The sequence below is a fragment of the Dendrobates tinctorius genome, unplaced genomic scaffold, assembly GCF_039654945.1.
Source record: "Dendrobates tinctorius isolate UK_male_01 unplaced genomic scaffold, ASM3965494v1 ptg000231l, whole genome shotgun sequence".
In the NCBI taxonomy this organism is placed as follows: Eukaryota; Metazoa; Chordata; class Amphibia; order Anura; family Dendrobatidae; genus Dendrobates; species Dendrobates tinctorius.
The window spans coordinates 11,860,126-11,880,945 of record NW_027361898.1 but is presented as its reverse complement, the minus strand read 5'-3'; positions in this window follow the sequence as shown (position 1 = coordinate 11,880,945).

Below are 20,820 nucleotides of genomic sequence, written 5' to 3'. Positions count from 1 at the left end.
CTCAGGAATGGTTTGCCGAGTATGGCCGCCTTTTCTCCCATGCCTGTGATACCGATGGCTGTAGAGTAACATAGTAACATAGTAATTAAGGTTGAAGGGAGACTTTAAGTCCATCTAGTTCAACCCATATCCTATCCTAACTTGCCCTAACATGTTGATCCAGAGGAAGGCAAAAAAAACCCATGTGGCAAACAGTAAGCTTCACATTGGGGAAAAAAATTCCTTCCCGACTCCACATACGGCAATCAGACTGGATCAACGCAACACTAAGGAAACTAGTGTATATACCCTGTAATATTATAGTTTTCAAGAAAGGCATCCAGTCCCCTCTTAAATTTTAGTAGGGAATCACTCATTACAACATCATATGGCAGAGAGTTCCATAGTCTCACTGCTCGTACAGTAAAGAATCCGTGTCTGTGATTATGCTTAAACCTTCTTTCCTCCCGACATAGAGGATGCCCCCTTGTCCCCGTCTCATGTCTAAGAGTAAAAAGATCATTAGAAAAGTCTTGGTATTGTCCCCGCATATATTTATACATTGTAATAAGATCACCCCTAAGCCTTCGATTCTCCAAACTAAATAACCCCAAGTGTAATAACCTGTCTTGGTATTGCAGACCCCCCAGTTCCCTAATAACCTTGGATGCTCTTCTCTGCACCCGCTCCAGTTCAGCTATGTCTTTCTTATACACCGGAGACTAGAACTGTACACAGTATTCTAAGTGTGGTCGCACTAGTGACTTATATAGAGGTAAAATTATGTTCTCCTCATGAGCATCTATGCCTCTTTTAATGCATCCCATTATTTTATTTGCCTTTGCAGCAGCTGCCTGACACTGGCCACTAAATGTGAGTTTGTCGTCCACCCATACACCCAGGTCTTTTTCAGTGACTGTTTTGCCCAGTGTTTTACAATTAAGCACATAATTATACATCTTGTTCGTTCTACCCAAGTGCATGACCTTACATTTATCCCCATTAAAGCTCATTTGCCATTTATCAGCCCAAGCTTCTAGTTTACATAAATCCTCCTGTAATATAAAATTGTCCTCCTCTGTATTGATTACCCTGCAGAGTTTAGTGTCATCTGCAAATATTGAAATTCTACTCTCTATGCCCCTTACAAGGTCATTAATAAATATGTTAAAAAGAAGCGGGCCCAAAACTGACCCCTGTGGTACCCCACTGCTGTGACCCAGTCCGAGTGTGCTCTGTTAATAACCATCCTTTGTTTCCTATCCCTGAGCCAGCTCTTAACCCACCTACACATATTTTGCCCTATCCCCATTGTTCTCATTTTATGTATCAACCTTTTGTGTGGCACTGTATCAAAAGCTTTTGAAAAGTCCATGTACACCACGTCCACTGCATTCCCTTGGTCCAGTCCGGAACTTACCTCTTCATAAAAGCTTATCAGTTTAGTCTGACAGGAACGGTCCCTTGTAAACCCATGTTGATATTGGGTCATAAGTTTATTCCTCTCCAGATACTCCAGTTTAGTATCTCTTAGAAAACCCTCCAGGATTTTACCCACAGTTGAAGTTAAACTCACTGGCCTATAATTTCCAAGTTCAGTTTTTGTCCCCTTTTTGAATATTGGCACCACATTTGCTATACGCCAGTCCTGTGGTACAGACCCTGTTATTATGGAATCTTTAAAGATTAAAAATAATGGTCTATCTATGACTGTGCTTAATTCCTGCAGTACTCGGGGGTGTATCCCATCCGGGCCCGGGGATTTGTCAATTTTAGTGATTTTTAGACGCTGCCGTACATCCTGCTGGGTTAAGCAGGTGACATTTAAATGGAGAACTTTCATCCCTGATCATGTTATCCGTCATGGGATTTTCTTGTGTAAACATTGTCGAAAAAAAGTCATTTAGCATATTGGCTTTTTCCTCATCCTCCTCCACCATTTCACCCAGACTATTTTTAAGGGGGCCAACATTATCATTTTTTAGCTTCTTACTATTTATGTAGTTAAAGAATATTTTGGGATTATTTTTACTTTCTCTGGCAATGAGTCTCTCTGTCTCAATCTTTGCTGTTTTGATTTGCTTTTTACAGAATTTATTTAATCTTCTGTATTTAGTTAATGCCTCATCACTACCTACTTGCTTTAATTCTTTGAATGCTTTATTTTTATCTCTTATTGCACCCCTTACAGCTCTATTTAGCCATAGTGGTTTCCTCCTATTTCTAGCATGTTTATTCCCATACGGTATGTATTGTGCACAGGTCCTATTCAGGATGCTAATAAACGTCTCCCATTTTCTTTGTGTATTTTTATGTCTCAGGATATCGTTCCAGTTAATTGCACCAAGATCATCTCTCATCCATTGGAAATTTGCCTTCCTGAAGTTTAGTGTCCTTGTAACCCCTCTACTACACATCTTATTAAAGGATACATGAAAACTTATTAATTTGTGATCACTATTACCCAAGTGACCCCCAACCCTTACATTTGATATGCGGTCTGGCCTGTTGGTTAATATTAGGTCTAGCAGTGCCCCCCCTCTTGTTGGGTCCTGAACCAGTTGTGAAAGGTAATTGTCTCTCATAGTTGTCAAAAACCTATTACCTTTGCTGGAACTGCAGGTTTCGGTTCCCCAATGTATTTCAGGGTAGTTGAAGTCCCCCATAATAATGACTTCTCCTTGAGTCGCAGCTTCATCTATTTGCTTTATAAGGATATTCTCTGTTGCTTCCATTATTTTTGGAGACTTATAACAAACCCCTATCAGTAATTTATTATTTTTCCCCCCTCGCCTTATCTCTACCCACAGGGACTCTACATTTTCATTAGATTCATATATATTTATCATGAAGGATGGGTTTTAAGGATGATTTTACATATAAACACACGCCTCCCCCTCGTTTATTAGTACGGTCATTTCTGAACAGACTATAGCCCTGTACATTAACAGCCCAGTCATGGCTCTCGTCCAGCCATGTCTCAGATATCCCCACCATGTCATAATTATGCTCCAACAACATTAACTCCAATTCCTCCATCTTGTTGGCGAGGCTTCTGGCATTAGTATACTTGCACTTTATGTATCTCTCTGTACCTCTATTCTTTCTTAAATTATTAACTGTTCTAACCCCACCCCCCATGCCACCCCCACCCCCAATTTCATTATTTGTGCCCAGGTCTCTAGCTGCACTGTCTTCCCCTCCTATAAAAGGAATACCCCCCCGTCCCTAGTTTAAACACTCCTCCAACCTTCTAGCCATTTTCTCCCCCAGCACAGCTGCACCCTCCCCATTGAGATGCAACCCATCCCTAGCGTAGAGCCTGTAGCCAACTGAGAAGTCGGCCCAGTTCTGCAGGAACCCAAACCCCTCCTTCCTACACCAATTCCTGAGCCACTTATTAACCTCCCTAATCTCCCGTTGCCTCTCTGGCGTGGCACGTGGTACAGGAAGTATTTCCGAAAATACCACCTTGGAGGTCCTTGCTTTAAGCTTACAGCCTAATTCCCTGAAATCATCTTTAAGGACCTTCCACCTACCTCTAACTTTGTCATTTGTGCCAATGTGCACCATGACCGCTGGATCCTCACCAGCCCCTCCCAGTAATCTGTCAACCCGATCAGCGATGTGTCGGACTCGAGCGCCAGGTAGGCAGCACACCGTTCGATGATCCCTGTCTTTGTGACAGATTGCCCTATCTATTCCCCTAATAATTGAGTCTCCCACTACCAGAACCTGTCTGGCCTGCCCTGCTCTCCTATTTCCCTCCTTACTGGAGCAGACACTCATCCGGCTTTCAGAGGACATGCCTTGCTGCAGCAGTGCTACTCCTGCACTAACACTCCCCTCATCTGCCAACTTAGCAAACTTATTGGGGTGTGCCAGATCAGGACTAGCCTCCCTGGTGCTCTTCCCTCTACCCCGCCTTCTAACTGTCACCCAGCTAGCTGCTTCATTGTCCTGCAGCTCCAACCTAGCATCCCCCCCTCATCTATCCCACTGAGCGTCTGCTCAGTGAGCAGAAGACTCCTTTCCATATTGTCTATGGATCTCAGTGTTGCCAGCTGCACATTTAGATCCAGAATCTGGGCTTCCAAATGCACAACGTGCTCACATCTCGCACAGCAGTATGCACCCTCGACCGGCTGTTCAAGGATTTCATACATGCGGCAAGACGTGCACTGGATGGCATTGGCAATAGTGGAGCACATCCTAATGGGGATTGCAAAAGACAATACGATAAGCAAAAATAAATAAAAAGTATTAATAAAATATAACAGCAATTCAGTAATACCTCCCTTGGAAACTCCCTGAATCCAAAGTCACTGAATCTCAAGTCACACACTTACCACAGTTCGCACTTACGCTCAGGTCACACTCAGCTCGTTCACACTCGCTCAGGCAGAAGATTTAAAAGATTGGGAGTGTGAGGATGACAGGGAGCGTGGTGCTGTGGGTGTAATTACACTGTGTCTCTGTACAACAGTGCCAGAGGTTCTTCCATGGCGATCCTGTGAGGAAGCCGAACCAGCTGTGTGTGAGCTGGAGGAAGAGGCAACAACACTAGATGAAGAGGTGGTAGGTGGTGCTGTAGGTTGGCCTACGTCTTCAGTGTGTCTTCGTAACTCCACCACGTGCTTGGTCCGCACATGTTTCCACATATTTGTGTTATTGAGGTTGCTCACACTTTTTCCTCTTTTGACTTTCTGATTACACAGCTTGCATTTGACAAATCAAATGTCATCTGCAACTGCAAACTCTGGGAGCGCCCGTTTTGGGTTTTGGAAGAGGAATGCTCCTAATGGGTGCCGAAGTGGAGCCTACAGGTAACCAAGTCTGCCCCCTCCCTCTCCCTCCTGTCTTGGCCGTTCGGGGAATCTCTTCCTCAGAGCTGCTCCCACCACCTTCCTGTTCCTCACGCCATGATGGGTCAAGGACCTCATCATCTACACTACCCTCTTCAAACACCTGCTTCTCCTGGGTACACAGTACACACCAGAAAGTGGCACCTGAGTCTCATCATCAGATGCGTACTGAGGTGTGTTGACCATAGGCACTGGCCCACCCGCCTCTTCAGATTCAGAGAGACAAAGCTGTTGTGCCTCACTGCATACTCCCTCTTCTTCACATTCTAGAATGCTGCTTGGCTGGCCCCCTCTTTCCAAGCCAAGAGATTCAGAGAACAGAAGTAGAGATGGCTCCTGTCCAGGGCTCTCTGACTGCCTGGGCAATTTGGCAGGTGGTGAAGATACAGATAGCTGCTCTTCAGTGCTCTGGACCTGAGAGGATGTGGAAGTAATTGAAGTCGATGCATTAACTGCCATCCATCCGACAACGGCTTCAATTTGTTCCTCCCGCAGCAGTGGGGTACGGCGAGCTCCTACAAAGCTGCGCATAAAGGACTGTTCCCTGGTAAAACTGGGGGATGCTGAGTCACTGGTGCCCGCAGCAGGCACAGAATCCCCACGTCCTCTCCCTGCTGAAACTCCACGCCCATGACCACATGCCTTACTCCCTGCCTTCTTCATCTTGGTAGACTGATAAAGATAGGCAGAAAAATACTAAGGGCTTAGTGTGCTTATTCCTGAACAGCTGCTAACAGCTATAAGAAACACTAATTTTATAAAGTGTGAGGACTACACTTTAATATGAGCTAATGTGGCCTACACAACTGTAAAGTGGAGTGTTTGGATAACTTTATTTACGTGTTGTTTTTCAAAAAAACAAAAGGGTTGTGACCAAAGATGTAAAAGCGATAGTATCACAAACTTTTTGGAGCTATTACTATGGAGGAAGGTAACCTACAATGCAATAGATGACACTCCAAAAAATAGGCTAATACTAATCTGGCTGGGGCTGCAGGGCACAAGACAGCAGAAAGGCTCCTCTATCTACTCCTATATAGTGTTTGCAAGCAATCTTGCTGGATACGGATGGAAGCACACTAATAGGAGAAATTCAGGAAAAATAAGCAGCACTACAGCAAAAAAGGACAATGTATGAGGCAGTGACGCACGCTGAGCGGACTACAACCAGAGGTGGTGAAGAACACACTACAGCGTGAGCTGCACTCACACACAGAGACCTCACTGACAGCCGTGAACAGTGCAGAGAACTGTGCACTAGCACTGAAAGGCTGCAGAACTGCTCCGCTATCTACTCCTATATAGTGTTTGCAACCAATATAGATGGATACGGATGGAAGCACACTAATAGGAGAAATCAGTAAAAATGAGCAGCAATAAAAAAAAATTTGTATGAGGCAGTGACGCACGCTGAGCGGCCTACAACCAGAGGTGGCTGCAGAACACACTACACCGTGAGCTGCACTCACACACACAGACCTTGCAGACAGCTGTGAACAGCGCTGCAAGGCAAAAGAAAGCTTCACACAGGGGTTGCTACAGTAGCCTGGGTAAAGCACTATATAGCAAATCGCTATCTCTAACTGTCCCTCAGAGTCAGAAGAGCAGCGTCCTGTCCCTAACTGAATTCACAGCAGAGTGAGCCCAAAATGGCGGCGGCGGCTTTTATAGTGCATCATGACATCATTTCAGCAGCCAATCACAGCCATGCCATTAGTTAACATGCTTACATGCCTAACAGTATGTGCCCACACTTCTTAGGATTCCTCATTGGCTGAATCAAATCAAACTGGCTCATAGCATTATGGGAACTTCCGATTCCGGTATTCGATATGCTAAAAGTATCGGAACTCAGTATCGGAATTCCGATACCACGAATATCGGCCGATACCCGATATTTGCAGTATCGGAATGCTCAACACTAGAGTTGAGCGATACCGTCCGATACTTCAAAGTATCGTATCGGATGGTATCGGCCGATCTTTAAAAAAAGTATCGGTATCGCCGATTCCGATACCGGAAGTCCCATTCAAGTCTATGGGACTTCCGGTATCGGAATAAGAAAAACCCTTTCCTGCCCTTGTACAGCCTCTCTGGGGTCTGTACGGGCCTTTCGGGGGGCTGTGCCGGCCTGCCAGGGGGTCTGTGCAGGCTCCGGTGGTCTGTGCCGGCCTGCCGGTGGTCTGTGCAGGCTCCGGGGGGCTGTGCCGGCCTGCCGGGGGGCTGTGCCGGCCTGCCGGGGGGCTGTGCAGGCTCCGGGGGGGCTGTGCCGGCCTGCCGGGGGGCTGTGCCGGCCTGCCGGGGGGCTGTGCAGGCTCCGGGGGTCTGTGCAGGCATCGTCCGATGGGACTACAAGTCCCATCGGGCGATGCCTGCTACCATGACAGTGATTGACACATTAGCCAATGATGGGACAGTAGTAGTCCCATCATCCGGCTAATGTGTTAAATGTAAAAAAAAAAAAAAAAAAAAAATTACATGCTACATACATACAACATGCATACTACATACATGCTACATTCATACTACATACTACATACATGCTACATTCATACTACATAAATACTACATGCAACATACATACTACATATATACTACATGCATGCTACATACATACTGCATGCTACATACATACCACATATATACTACATACATACTACATGCATGCTACATGCTACATACATAACACATATATACTACATGCATGCTACATACATACTACATGCTACATACTACATATATACTACATGCATGCTACATACTACATGCTACATACATACTACATGCATGCTACATACATACTACATACATACTACATATATACTACATGCATGCTACATACATACTACATGCTACATACTACATGCATGCTACATACATACTACATGCTACATACTACATATATACTACATGCATGCTACATACATACTACATACATACTACATATATACTACATGCATGCTACATGCTACATACATACTACATATATACTACATTCATACTACATACTACATATATACTACATACATACTACATACATACTACATACATACTACATGCATGCTACATACATACTACATGCATGCTACATACATACCACATACATACTACATGCTACATACATACCACATATATACTACATACATACAATACATTCATACAATACATACATAGACATACAGTACATATAACATAGAGTAACATACTTACCAATACTTGTCACATTGTTCCCCGAAGCCATTGTCTATTCCGGGATAAATATTAACATAACAAACCACAAAAATACTCACCCACGATCCGAAGCAGTCCACGAGTGTGTCCCACGACGATCTTGGGTAGAGAACTGCAGCATCAGATGATGCTGCCGTTCTCTACGGGCTGTAGGAATCCAATGACGGAAGGTAGGTATCCTTCCGCACTGTATTCCTCCGCCACTTAAAAAAAAAAAAGTCCCTAGTCTCACTTTATGCCATTGCTGTGTGGGAAATTCCCACACAGCAATGGCATAAAGTGAGACTAGGGACTTTTTTTTTTTAAGTGGCGGAGGAATACAGTGCGGAAGGATACCTACCTTCCGTCATTGGATTCCTACAGCCCGTAGAGAACGGCAGCATCATCTGATGCTGCAGTTCTCTACCCAAGATCGTCGTGGGACACACTCGTGGACTGCTTCGGATCGTGGGTGAGTATTTTTGTGGTTTGTTATGTTAATATTTATCCCGGAATAGACAATGGCTTCGGGGAACAATGTGACAAGTATTGGTAAGTATGTTACTCTATGTTATATGTACTGTATGTCTATGTATGTATTGTATGAATGTATTGTATGTATGTAGTATGTATGTGGTATGTATGTAGCATGCATGTAGTATGTATGTAGCATGCATGTAGCATGCATGTAGCATGCATGTAGTATGTATGTAGTATGTATGTAGTATGTATGTAGCATGTATGTAGCATGCAGTATGTATGTAGTATATATGTAGTATGTATGTAGTATATATGTAGTATGTAGTATGTATGTAGCATGCATGTAGTATATATGTAGTATGTATGTAGCATGCATGTAGTATGTATGTAGCATGTAGTATATATGTAGCATGCAGCATGTATGTAGTATGTATGTAGTATATATGTAGTATGCATGTAGTATGTATGTAGTATGTATGTAGCATGCAGTATGTATGTAGCATGTATGTAGTATATATGTAGTATGTATGTAGCATGCATGTAGTATGTATGTAGTATGTATGTAGCATGCAGTATGTAGCATGTATGTAGTATGTATGTAGTATGTATGTATGTAGTATGTATGTAGCATGCAGTATGTATGTAGCATGTATGTAGTATGTATGTAGTATATATGTAGTATGTATGTAGTATGTATGTAGTATGTATGTAGCATGCAGTATGTATGTAGCATGTATGTAGTATGTATGTAGTATATATGTAGCATGCATGTAGTATGTATGTAGCATGCATGTAGTATGTATGTAGTATGTATGTAGTATGTATGTAGTATATATGTAGCATGCATGTAGTATGTATGTAGCATGCATGTAGTATGTATGTAGTATGTATGTAGTATGTATGTAGCATGCAGTATGTATGTAGCATGTATGTAGTATGTATGTAGTATATATGTAGCATGCATGTAGTATATATGTAGCATGCATGTAGTATGTATGTAGCATGCATGTAGTATTTTTTTTTTTTTTTTAACATTTAACACATTAGCCGGATGATGGGACTACTACTGTCCCATCATTGGCTAATGTGTCAATCACTGTCATGGTAGCAGGCATCGCCCGATGGGACTTGTAGTCCCATCGGACGATGCTTGCACAGACCCCCGGACATCAGCACAGCCCCCCGGCAGGCCGGCACAGCCCCCCGGCAGGCCGGTACAGACCCCCACAGGGTGCACAGCCCCCCGGCAGGCCGGCACAGCCCCCCGGCAGGCCGGTACAGACCCCGGGCAGTCCACACAGCCCCCCGGCAGGCCGGCACAGCCCCCCGGCAGGCCGGCAGAGACCCCCGGAAGGCCCGAAATGACGGCGCATCATGATGCGCACACACCGCGCATCATGATGACGTCAGGCCGTCAATCAACTGAACTTCCGATTCCGATGCCGAATTCCGATATTGAAAAAATATCGGAAGTCGGTATCGGAATTCCGATACAGCAAGTATCGGCCGATACCCGATACTTGCGGTATCGGAATGCTCAACACTACTCAACACTAATTATTGCATTGCACACGGATGACATACCGATCACTGTTCAGGGAACATTTCTTCGATTCTCGTCCTTTTAAAACAGACCATATTTTTGTACGTTGTGTGTGACTTCAGGTTAAGAGTATCTGCTCGATTATGGTAATGACATTCAGCTGAAACGCTGATCATTTTACTGCGATCCAATATACTTGGCTGAGAGAATCATTTCACAGGTGCTTAAAAGATGTAGAATTTAATTTCTCCGTTGTCAGTGGCCCTGTAAATCTGACTGCACTCAGATGACACTCCGAGTGCAGTGTGAAATTTTACACACACCCATAGACTTCAATGGGTGAGCGTGATCCGAATTGTGGGGCCACTTGTAGCATGCTGCGATTGTTTTCTCATGCAGTTTTGGCATGAGAAAAAAAGCTCAGAATAGATCTGTACTGCCCCATAGTATGACATTGGTTTGAGTGCTATCCGATAAAACATCCCATAGCACTCGTCTGAGTTATCCACTCGTGTGAGTGAACCCAAAGAGCAGCACTTCAACTGTACCTAATTGAATCCCCTGATCTTTGACCCTAAATTATTTGCTCTGACTTTAGTTATGTCAATGTGAGAAATACTGAGAAAAGCCTTTTAAAGAAATGTTCTACACTCATACTATAGCCTTAAGTTTAAAATCCTTTAGAGCCATACATTACTCATATCTAGCTAGTCCCTCTGTCAATCCTTACTGTATAAATCAACCGTATGGATGCAAATTGAAGGCATTGACTTCGATCAAGCCCTTTCTCTGTTTGGCACTGTTTGGTTTACTTTGGACACAGATATATTTACTTGTAGTTTGTTTTTCCACTCCTTCAGCTAACTTTACTGAAGACAAATTCATCGCTTTGGGAATATAGAAAACCTTATTTGGAGCTGAGACTAAAGGATTTAATCAGATAGTGTTTATACACAAGCCATAACGTGGCTGCTGGGGACTGCTGTGTGCACAGACTTGTCAAAGTGCTTTCCTTGTTATCCTTGTTACATTACATGCCTCTGGGTCTGTACAAACAGCAGAGGATACGCCATTGCTTTTTTTCCTGATGCATTGGAAACTAATGACTGCAACTAGATAGGGTGAAGAAATACAGATTAATGTGTTAGACAGAGAAGAAATTTGTAAACTTGTTAAAGGGAGTCTGTCACCCCCAAAGCGCAATTCGGTCTAAACACACACAGTCGTATAGGGAACTTGGCCGCTTTATAAATCCTACATTTACTCTGTATATCCAACTCTATATTGTTTAAAAAATGGTCTTTATTCCCACAGACTTAGGGTGCTCGACACATCCTTGGCCAGCCAAACAGCTTCAGTGCACTGATCTGCACTTTGAATGTGGGTACTTCATCCTTCCTCTCTGGTGATTGAATGTATTAGCCAACAAAGTCTCAGGCCTCTTTAACACGTCCGTATATTTCCGATACCAGAAAAATCGGTACCGAAGATATCAGTGTCCGTGTGTCCGGGTGTGTATTACGTGTGACAACCGTGTGCCACATCAGTACCACATGGACAGCCACCGGGGAAGAAGCGCTACAGTAAGCGCTGTTCCCCGGCAGCAGGTGCTGAAGTCGGCTGTCATCATTCTCCCCTGCTCTGCCAGCGAGCAGAGGAGAATAATGAGCGTTATATTAAAGTCCGAACGACAGCAGGTGGGGGCTGTGGAATACCCGATCATCCGCACCTACTGTCACTGTTATTAGCGGCAGCAGGTGTCGGATGATGGATGTAAGAGTCCCAAAAGCCCCCACCTGCTGTCATTCGGACTTTAATATAGCGCTCATCATTCTCCTCTGCTCGCTGGTAGAGCAGGGGAGAATGATGAGAACCGGCTTCAGCACCTGCCGTCAGGGACCAGCGCTTACTGTACTGCTTCTTCCCCTGCGGCTGTCCATGTGACACGAAGAACATCAAAGTGTGTTCTTCGTGTGCGGGTCATTTTGACTTTTTTTAAAATGTGTCCTGGTGTTGTGAAATTAGATGTCTATCTAGCTGGAATGGGTCTTTTGCAAACCTTTAACACATAAAAATATTTTTTTTTTCTGCAAGGCTTTTTATTCCGGTACGTGGCACACGGACAACATACAGATGACACGCGGACGACGCACATCTACATACAGGGCCGGCCCGAGCGTATAGGCGAACTAGGCGGCCGCCTAGGGCGCCGACCCAAAGGGGGCGCCAGAGAAAAAATAGAAAAAATTATAAAAAATCTTTTCAAAAGGCAAAAAGTTTTAGGGATGGAAAAAAAAGTGTACATATTTAAGGGCAAATATGACGCAAGAGAGGTTGGTTGGGTTGGCAACAATTTCGATAGAATCTGAAGTTGCTAAACAAATTAATCTCGGTGACTTAGTGTCATCCTTTTCAAAAAAAAGGCAAGGAAACAAAAATTTTAATTACCTATGGTCGTTTTTGTTTTGTGTTATTGATTACTTTGTATATAATTGTCCTATACAACTTCTCAGAAGATTAAAGAGTTAGGAGAGAGTTAATTAATCATTGTTGTTGTGGTTTATTTTGCTCCTAAATTTATATCCCAAGTTTTCATCTACTGCCAAGAATAGTAGGGGCGCAACAAAATAGTTTCTCCTAGGGCGCCGTAATCTCTTGGGCCGGCCCTGCCTATATACGGATTTGCATATACTATTACCATTTACTTTTATACTTCTTGTAAAGTATATGCTCATTTTGAGTTTTTTGGGGGGTTTTGTCTGTGAAATAGCCATAGTGTGAATATGCTCTTACAGGCTTATAGTTCAGCACAGGTTTTTGGTTTCACTCTAGTTGGGATGTCATTGTCGCAGCACTTTTTTTTGGTTTCATTCCAGTTGGGATGTCACTGATGTAGCCCATCTTTAAAGATTGAGATTGGGGTCAGGAAGTTGGCACTGGAGCAACAGTGGGGATAAAAATGTGTTAATTTACATAAAGCAAGCCTTAACAGCAACAGAAATAATATTTGGAGAACATTTCTAAGTTGTCAAGAGATTTCCTAATAATATTACCTAAAGGAATCCTACATAGAAAACAAGCAAGTCTATCTGACCAAATACTACTCCAAAAATCTTTATTTGTTGCACTCTTTTGACATGTAATTGGTTAGACATGCTTCATAATAAATTCAGCTTTCAGTGGTTTGTGCTGGAGAGGACTATTTCCAATATAAAAGAGATCTTTTTTGTATATTTATAGCCTCCTTCATTTCCTTTCCTGGCAGTCTTTTTGTAAAGTATTGTATCTAAATTATAGGAAGGAGATAAAGTCAATATCCGTCTTTTGCTGAAAACATGTATTGTCAGTCCAACACTGAGGAAATTGGGGAACCCTGAATTACACGTGTCTCTCTAAAACAGTGAACACGTTATATGGTGGCATATGTGAATAATATCGCCTGATCAACAACATAATATTTTTTTAAAGAAAAGTTTAAAGCAGTATTGGTCACTCTGACCTCATCATTACCTATGCATTAAAGAGTACACAATACATATAGCCTTAGCTGAGTAAATGAATGGGTTTTTGTGGTTAATGTTTTCTTCATATATTTCATATAGCTAAAATTAACATGTGAATTGTGATGCCGTTAATTAATACTTCTTGTATTAGCAGATAGTATTTCTTTCTATATCGCAACCATTTAATTTAAAAAAATACAAAAAATAGAGTTGTTCTTTGTTGTCAAGTTGATACAAAATTATTATTATTATTATTAGGCCTCTTTCACACTTCAGTTTTTTACAATCAGTCACAATCCGCCAGGTTTTGAAAAAAACGGATCCTCAATTTTTTTTTTCCCCATTGACTTGCATTAATGGCGGATTGTGACGGATTGCTGTCCGTTGCATCCGTTTTTTTTGAGGATCCGCCAAAATTTGCTGTCCGTCACCATCCTCAAAGATTTCAAAACGGAGCTTGTAACGTTTTTTTCTCTGGCGGATCCTCCAGACACTGATTTAACCCAAAATTCTTTCTGGCTGCCGGACAAAAAAATATTTTTTCTCTCTCTCTCTCTCTCTCTCTCTCTCTCTCTCTCATACAAATTACAGACATCACTTACAGTAAACAAACTAACAATCACAGACTGATACAGAGGGGAGAGGACCCTGCCCTTGTGGGCTTACATGCTACAGGATGGTGGGGAAGGAGACAGTAGGTTGGTGGGTTGCAGCAGCAAAAATTACTAAGCAATCTCTTTAACCCCTTTACCCAAGGGTGGTTTGCGTCTTAATGCCCGGGCCAATTTTTACAATTCTGACCACTGTCCCTTTATGAGGTAATAACTCTGAAACCCTTCCATGGATCCCGGTGATTCTGACATTGTTTTCTCGTGACATATTGTAATTCATGACAGTGGTAATATTTCTTTGGTATGAGTTGCGTTTATTTGTGAAAAAAATGGAAATTTTGCAAAAAATTTTAAAATTTCGCAATTTTCCAAATTTGAATTTTCATGCCCTTAAATCACAGAGATATGTCGCATAAAATACTTAATAAGGAACACTTCTCATATGTTTACTTTACATCAGCACAATTTTGTAAACAATTTTTTTTGTTAGGAAGTTATAAGGGTTAAAATTTAAACAGCAATTTCTCATTTTTACAAAACCATTTATTTTTAGGGACCACATCACATTTGAAGTCACTTTGAGGGTTCTATATCAGGGTTCTGCAACTCCAGTCCTCAAGGCCCACCAACAGATCAAGTTTTCAGGATTTCCTTTGTATTGCACAGGTGTTGCAATTATCACCTGAGCAATACTAAGGAAATCCCGAAAGCATGATCTGTTGGTGGGCCTTGAGGACTGGAGTTGGGGAACCCTGTTCTATATGATAGAAAATACACAAAAGTGACATCATTCTAAAAACTGCACCCCTGAAGGTGCTCAAAACCACATTCAAAAAGTTTATTAACCCTTCAGGTGCTTCACAGGAATTTTTGGAATGTTTAAAAAATGAACATTTAACTTTTTTCACAAAAAATTTACTTCAGATTCAATTTTTTTAATTTTACCAAAGGTATCAGGAGAAATTGGACACCAAAAGTTTTTGTGCAATTTCTCCTGAGTACGCTGATACCCAACATGTGGGGGCAAACCACTGTTTGGGCACATGGCAGAGCTAGGAAGGGAAGGAGCGCCGTTAGACTTTTCAGTGCAAAATTGGCAGAAATTAAGATCGGACGCCATGTCGCATTTGGAGAGCCCCTGATGTGCCTAAACAGTGGAAACCCCCCACATGTGACACGATTTTGGAAACTAATCCCCCTAAGGAACTTATCTAGATGTGTGGTGAGCACTTTGAACCCCCAATTGCTTCACAGAAGTTTATAACTTAGAGCCGTAAAAATAAAAAAATCATATTTTGTTCACAAAAATGATCTTTTCACCCCCAATATTTTATATTCCCAAGGATAACAGGAGAAATTGGACCCCAAAGGTTGTTGTGCAATTTGTCCAGAGTTTGCTGATAACTAATATGTGGGGATAAACCACTATTTTGGCGCATGGCAGAGCTTGGAAGGGAAGGAGTGCCGTTTTACTTTTTCATTGCAAAATTGGCTGAAATTAGGATTGGACGCTATGTCGTGTTTGGAGAGCCCCTGATATGCCGAAACAGTGGAAACCCCCCATAATTGACACCATTTTGGACACTAGACCCCCTAAGGAACTTATCTAGATATGTTTTGAGCACTATGAACCCTCAAGTGCTTCACAGAAGTTTATAAAGTAGAGCCATAAAAATAAAAAATCATATTATTTCCACATAAATGATCATTTCACCCCTAATTTTTTTATTTTCCCCAGGGTAACAGAAGAAATTGAATGCCACATGTTATTGTGCAAGCTGTCCTGAGTATGCTGATACCCCGTATATGGAGGTAAACCACTGTTTGGGCACATGGCAGAGCTCAGAAGGGAAGGAGCGCCAGATTTTACTGTTATGGTTTGCAGGTGCCATGACCCACTGGGAGAGCCCATGAGATGCCAAAGTAGCAGAACCCCCCATAACTGACCCCATTATACGAACTACACCACTCAATTAATTCTAGGGGTGCAGTGATCATATTGACAACATGGGTGTGTCACAGAATTTTATACCATTGGGCAGTGAGGACAAAATAACTGCATTTTTACCACCAAAATTTTGTTTTAACCAAAGATTTTACATTTAAACACAAGAAGTGGGTAAAAATGGCACCAAAATTTGTCCCAAAATTTATTCTGAATGTGTCATTACCCCGTATGTGGCTGTACAGTGCTACTTAGCCATGCGGAGAGACTCGGAGCGCTATTTGCCTATTCAAGCGAATGGCTCTATGCACATGTCAATGTGTTTCTACAGAACGTGGGTTAGGCGCCGGGATTCTCTCTCTACACAGGATGGATCCCAATCCTTGTCTTCTCCTGCCATCTCCCATTCAGACTCAACCGCAGTGAATGCTGCTCAGCAAAGACGTTGGTCTCAGCCTGTGCGCTTGGTTACTGCTGCCTCTCCAGGGTCAGCTATACTAACTGGCAATGCTCAGCGGTGAGCAGTCACTCCTACGGCTAAGTCCAGGATTCGCCTTACTGAGCATGCTTGTGAGGTGGTTACCTCCCATTGGTTGTCGGTCGTCAGCTGCTCAGGTCCTGCAGTGAGTCTGGATTGGCCAGCGAGTAAGGTTCTTTCTGACTGGCATAGTCTATAAAAGGATCTCTGAGGCACCCGTTGGCGCGCTATGATCACTTTCATGCGATGTCTGTGTGTATGCAGTAATCATTACCACCCTAAGTGCACGTGTTAGGGATGGATCCGAGCCAAGCTTATTCTGGCTCCTCCGAACAGGACTTTTATGCATGCGTACTACTACCACCACTGCTAAAGTTCTCTGTCTTTTACAAAAACTGTGTGACAGGGGAGGCCCAATTACCAGCATAGTGGGGGGAAGTTATAGGGACCCAAACTAGCGTCCTTACTATTGTGCACTTGTGCCGTCTAACGGGGCACAGCTTAGAGTGCCTTCAGTTTTGCTTCTGCTCTGTGTAGTAACAGAGTCAGGTTCTTTGCACTCTTTTCACACCAAGTGACCTTTAACTCGGTGTGTTTACGGTGCTTGTTTGCAACTGCGCGCCACCATTGTTTCTTAGCTGCGGATTCCACATCACTGCACGGTGGACCCCGGGTTGCGATCATACCTTATCTTAAGTTATATTTGGTGCAATCCGCAAACCCTAACACCGTGTGTATGTGTAGAAAACACAATGACATGTATGCTTTTTATTGTTAGCATGGATCATAAAACATCCCGCATACGTGCACACACATTGATGTCATCAATGTTACACACTTAGGTGCGAGGGAAGAAGCATTACAGGAAGTGCTGTTCCCCGGCACTGGGTGCTGAACATGGCTCTCATCATTCTCCCTAGCTCTGCCAGCAATCGGCGTGAGAAGGGGAGAATGATGAGACTTACATTTAAGTAATAAAAGAGCAGGTGGCAGTTGATGGGACTATTACTCCCATCAGCCTACCCTTGCTGCTTCTAATAACAGTGACAACAGGAGCTGCAGATGGGAATATTCATCTTCCGCAAAGCTCTCAATCTCCTGTAAAAAAAATAAAATAAAGAAGCAACAAAATACCATGTCTGTCCGTTGTTGTGTCCCACACCATTATTCATGTCTGGGGGATATACCGTTTTCAACCTGGACGGTGCCAAGATGCGATCATTCTGGCTGAAAACCACTGGTGAATGAGCAGCTGGGAATGCAGCGTCAGTCACCAGAGGTGACGTCATAGAGGTTACCTTCGGTCACTGAGCTCCTTTCCCAGCCAGGCTGAGCTGCGATCAGATCCTCGCTAGCACAGTGAGCACTCACAGCTCACGATGCTAGCTGGAATCTCATCGAAGTCACCGCAGCTCATCCCGGCTGGCAACTCAGAGTCAGTAACTGAGGGTGACGTCATAAAGGTTACCTTCGGTCACTGAGCTTTGATCCCAGCCGGGCTTTTATTTAGATTTTTTTTCGCATTCAAATATTTTATTGATAGAATATATATTGATTTTTTTTTATTATTTTTGATATTTTTTTAAATATTTTTACAATGATTTTTTTCTTTTTTTTTTACTTTTTCCTAACTTTTACACTTTGTGCCACTATGAGACAATCATTTTTTTGCAGGCTGATCTCTTCAATAGCATGCAGATGAAGCATCATCTTTATGCAGTAGAAGCTGTCAGTGCTGCACTGACAGTGAGACTTTCTGATCATGCACTGTGCATGATCAACTAGTCTCCTAACTCTGGTGACCCAGATGTTGTCATGACGACATCCACTCACCATGGCAACAATTGGGACCCCGCGTAACGCCATGGGGACTCCGATCCAAAGGCAGAGGGGCTGTCAGCCCTGTGCCGGCTCCCAGAATGCTGCGATCTTGTTTGATAGCAGGATTTCAAGGGTTAAAGTTCCGGGAGCAGTGTGTTACCGCTCATGGCACCTAGTGCTGGGTATCAGCTGTGAGAATCAGCTGACTTCCGGCCACGATCATCCGCGCACCCCCCCCCCCGTGAGCACGGCCGATCGCGATGATGTAATGATCCATCCATGGTCATATTGTGCCAGGTCACATGGATGGATCATTACGGCCAATGTCAGAAAGGGGTTAATGACTGGGAGAAAGCTGCATGACATGCATTTGGTAGCTATTACATAAAGTAGGGGTGGAGAACCTTTACCTTGGCAAGGCCACTTGTATATTTATAACATCATTCACAGGCCATAAAGATTTATCAACTGTATTTGGTCAAACATTTAATAAACTCACTGCTAATATGATGGCTGGAACTAATTCTCTATGGTGAGGCTGTGATGGTAGTTGGTATTTATAATGCTACCCATGCAGCAGAGGTGCCGTATGTGATTCGTTTGCAGGGCACATTGGCTTCAGTAGACTTGGGGATGATGTGAGTATGGTTTAATTTAGAGTCAATAAAGGAGTCTGTGTCATTATTTCAAATAAAGGACTTTATTCTGGCTGTGTTTTTTATACAACATCGCTATGGGTTAGTAATGGGGGTATCTCATAGATGCCTCTCCCTTACTAACCTCTGGGCTTGATGTTACCGGACAATACAAAGGTGACATCAACCGCACAAATATGAAACCCACTGCCACAGGGCAAATGGGAAGAGGCGGGCAAAGCACCAGAATTGGCACATCTAATAGATGCACCATTTCTAGGTGGCTGTGGGCTGCTATTTTTAAGCTAGGGGGCCAATATCCATGACCTCTTACCTACCTGAGAATACCAGTGCCCAGCTGTCAACTTTAGCTTGGCTGGTTGTCAAAATGGGGGGATCCCATGAAGTTTTTTAAAATGATTAATTTATAAAATTAAAAAAACAGCATGGGGACCCTTCTATTCTTTATAATGATCCTTGCTAACACTGACAGCTAAGGGATGCAGCCCACAGCTCTCAGTTTTACCTGGCTGATTATAAAAAATATGGGGGAACCCATGTCAATTTTTTTAAAATTATTTAAAGCGTAATGGATGTGTCAATTGATGCCACTTTTCCTTGTGTTGTCCCCTAATTTGAGCTGCTTTGTAAGTTTTTGGGGCACCCTTAAGGTGTTGTCTATGCATATGCCTCCCATTGAATTCAATGGTGCTCGGTTATGTTTGGTGTACTGTTCGGCAAACATCGGGAAGTTAGGCGAACATAGCCGAACCGAACCTTGAAAAGTTCGCTCATCTCTATTCACCAGTCCAATAACAGCTTCCAAGGGTCCTCAGCTTTCTGGAAAACCTTCACAAAACAAAACTCTTCCAAAAACTGGCCATAAGCGGAGCATTCCCCAAAAGCTGTCTCCGCATAAAAAAGAACTCAGCAATTTTGATTGCCTCATAAAATTCTGTGTGAACATAGTCTAATACAGAGCTTATTAAAGTTCTGTGCTGCAGAAAAACTGGAAAATGAACATAGGTAATAGCTCTATAATGCACTGTATACCATCTTCTGGTTACATATATCCATGTAAATATGGATTGCTGCCTGTAAAATTTACTCAATGTGACCTAGCTTCTTTCCCATGTGGATATTTATGTAGACAAGTAAATGGGATTAGAAAAACAGAGGTGGGAGCAGGCACACAGGGATGGGAGGATGAGCAAGGATTACAGTGATTCATTGGCAAATAATTCTTCTAAGTGGATTGGTGACATCTTAAACCACAAGATTATTACTGTCAAAAGGCCCCCTGGGAGCACATCATTTCAGAGCAGTGCATGGCTAATGTGCACAACACGTGGATGGATCAGTGCCGGCTCTCCACTGATGTGGTTCTGCCTGCCTAGATCTAATCAGGATTTCACTGCTTGGATAATGAATACAGTATATTTAGATGAAGGGATGGGCTCACACATATACATACATGTATCTGTTCCCAGGGGCTTATTTTGTCATTCCACAATATTTCATCTACTTCAGAATAATTAAATCCCTATAAGTAGCAGGGATGTCTATGGAAGAACCTTGCAATTATCAGGCGGTTTGGGGCCGTTTCCATGAATAGCAGACAACCCAGTGTTCTTATGTAGTAGAATTTAATTCCCATCTGGTAACATTAGACTGTAAACACATTAGTTGATAAAATAGTGCTGTAACACATAAGGATGCTCTTAGGTGGCGGACCTTGAGTGCATCTAGG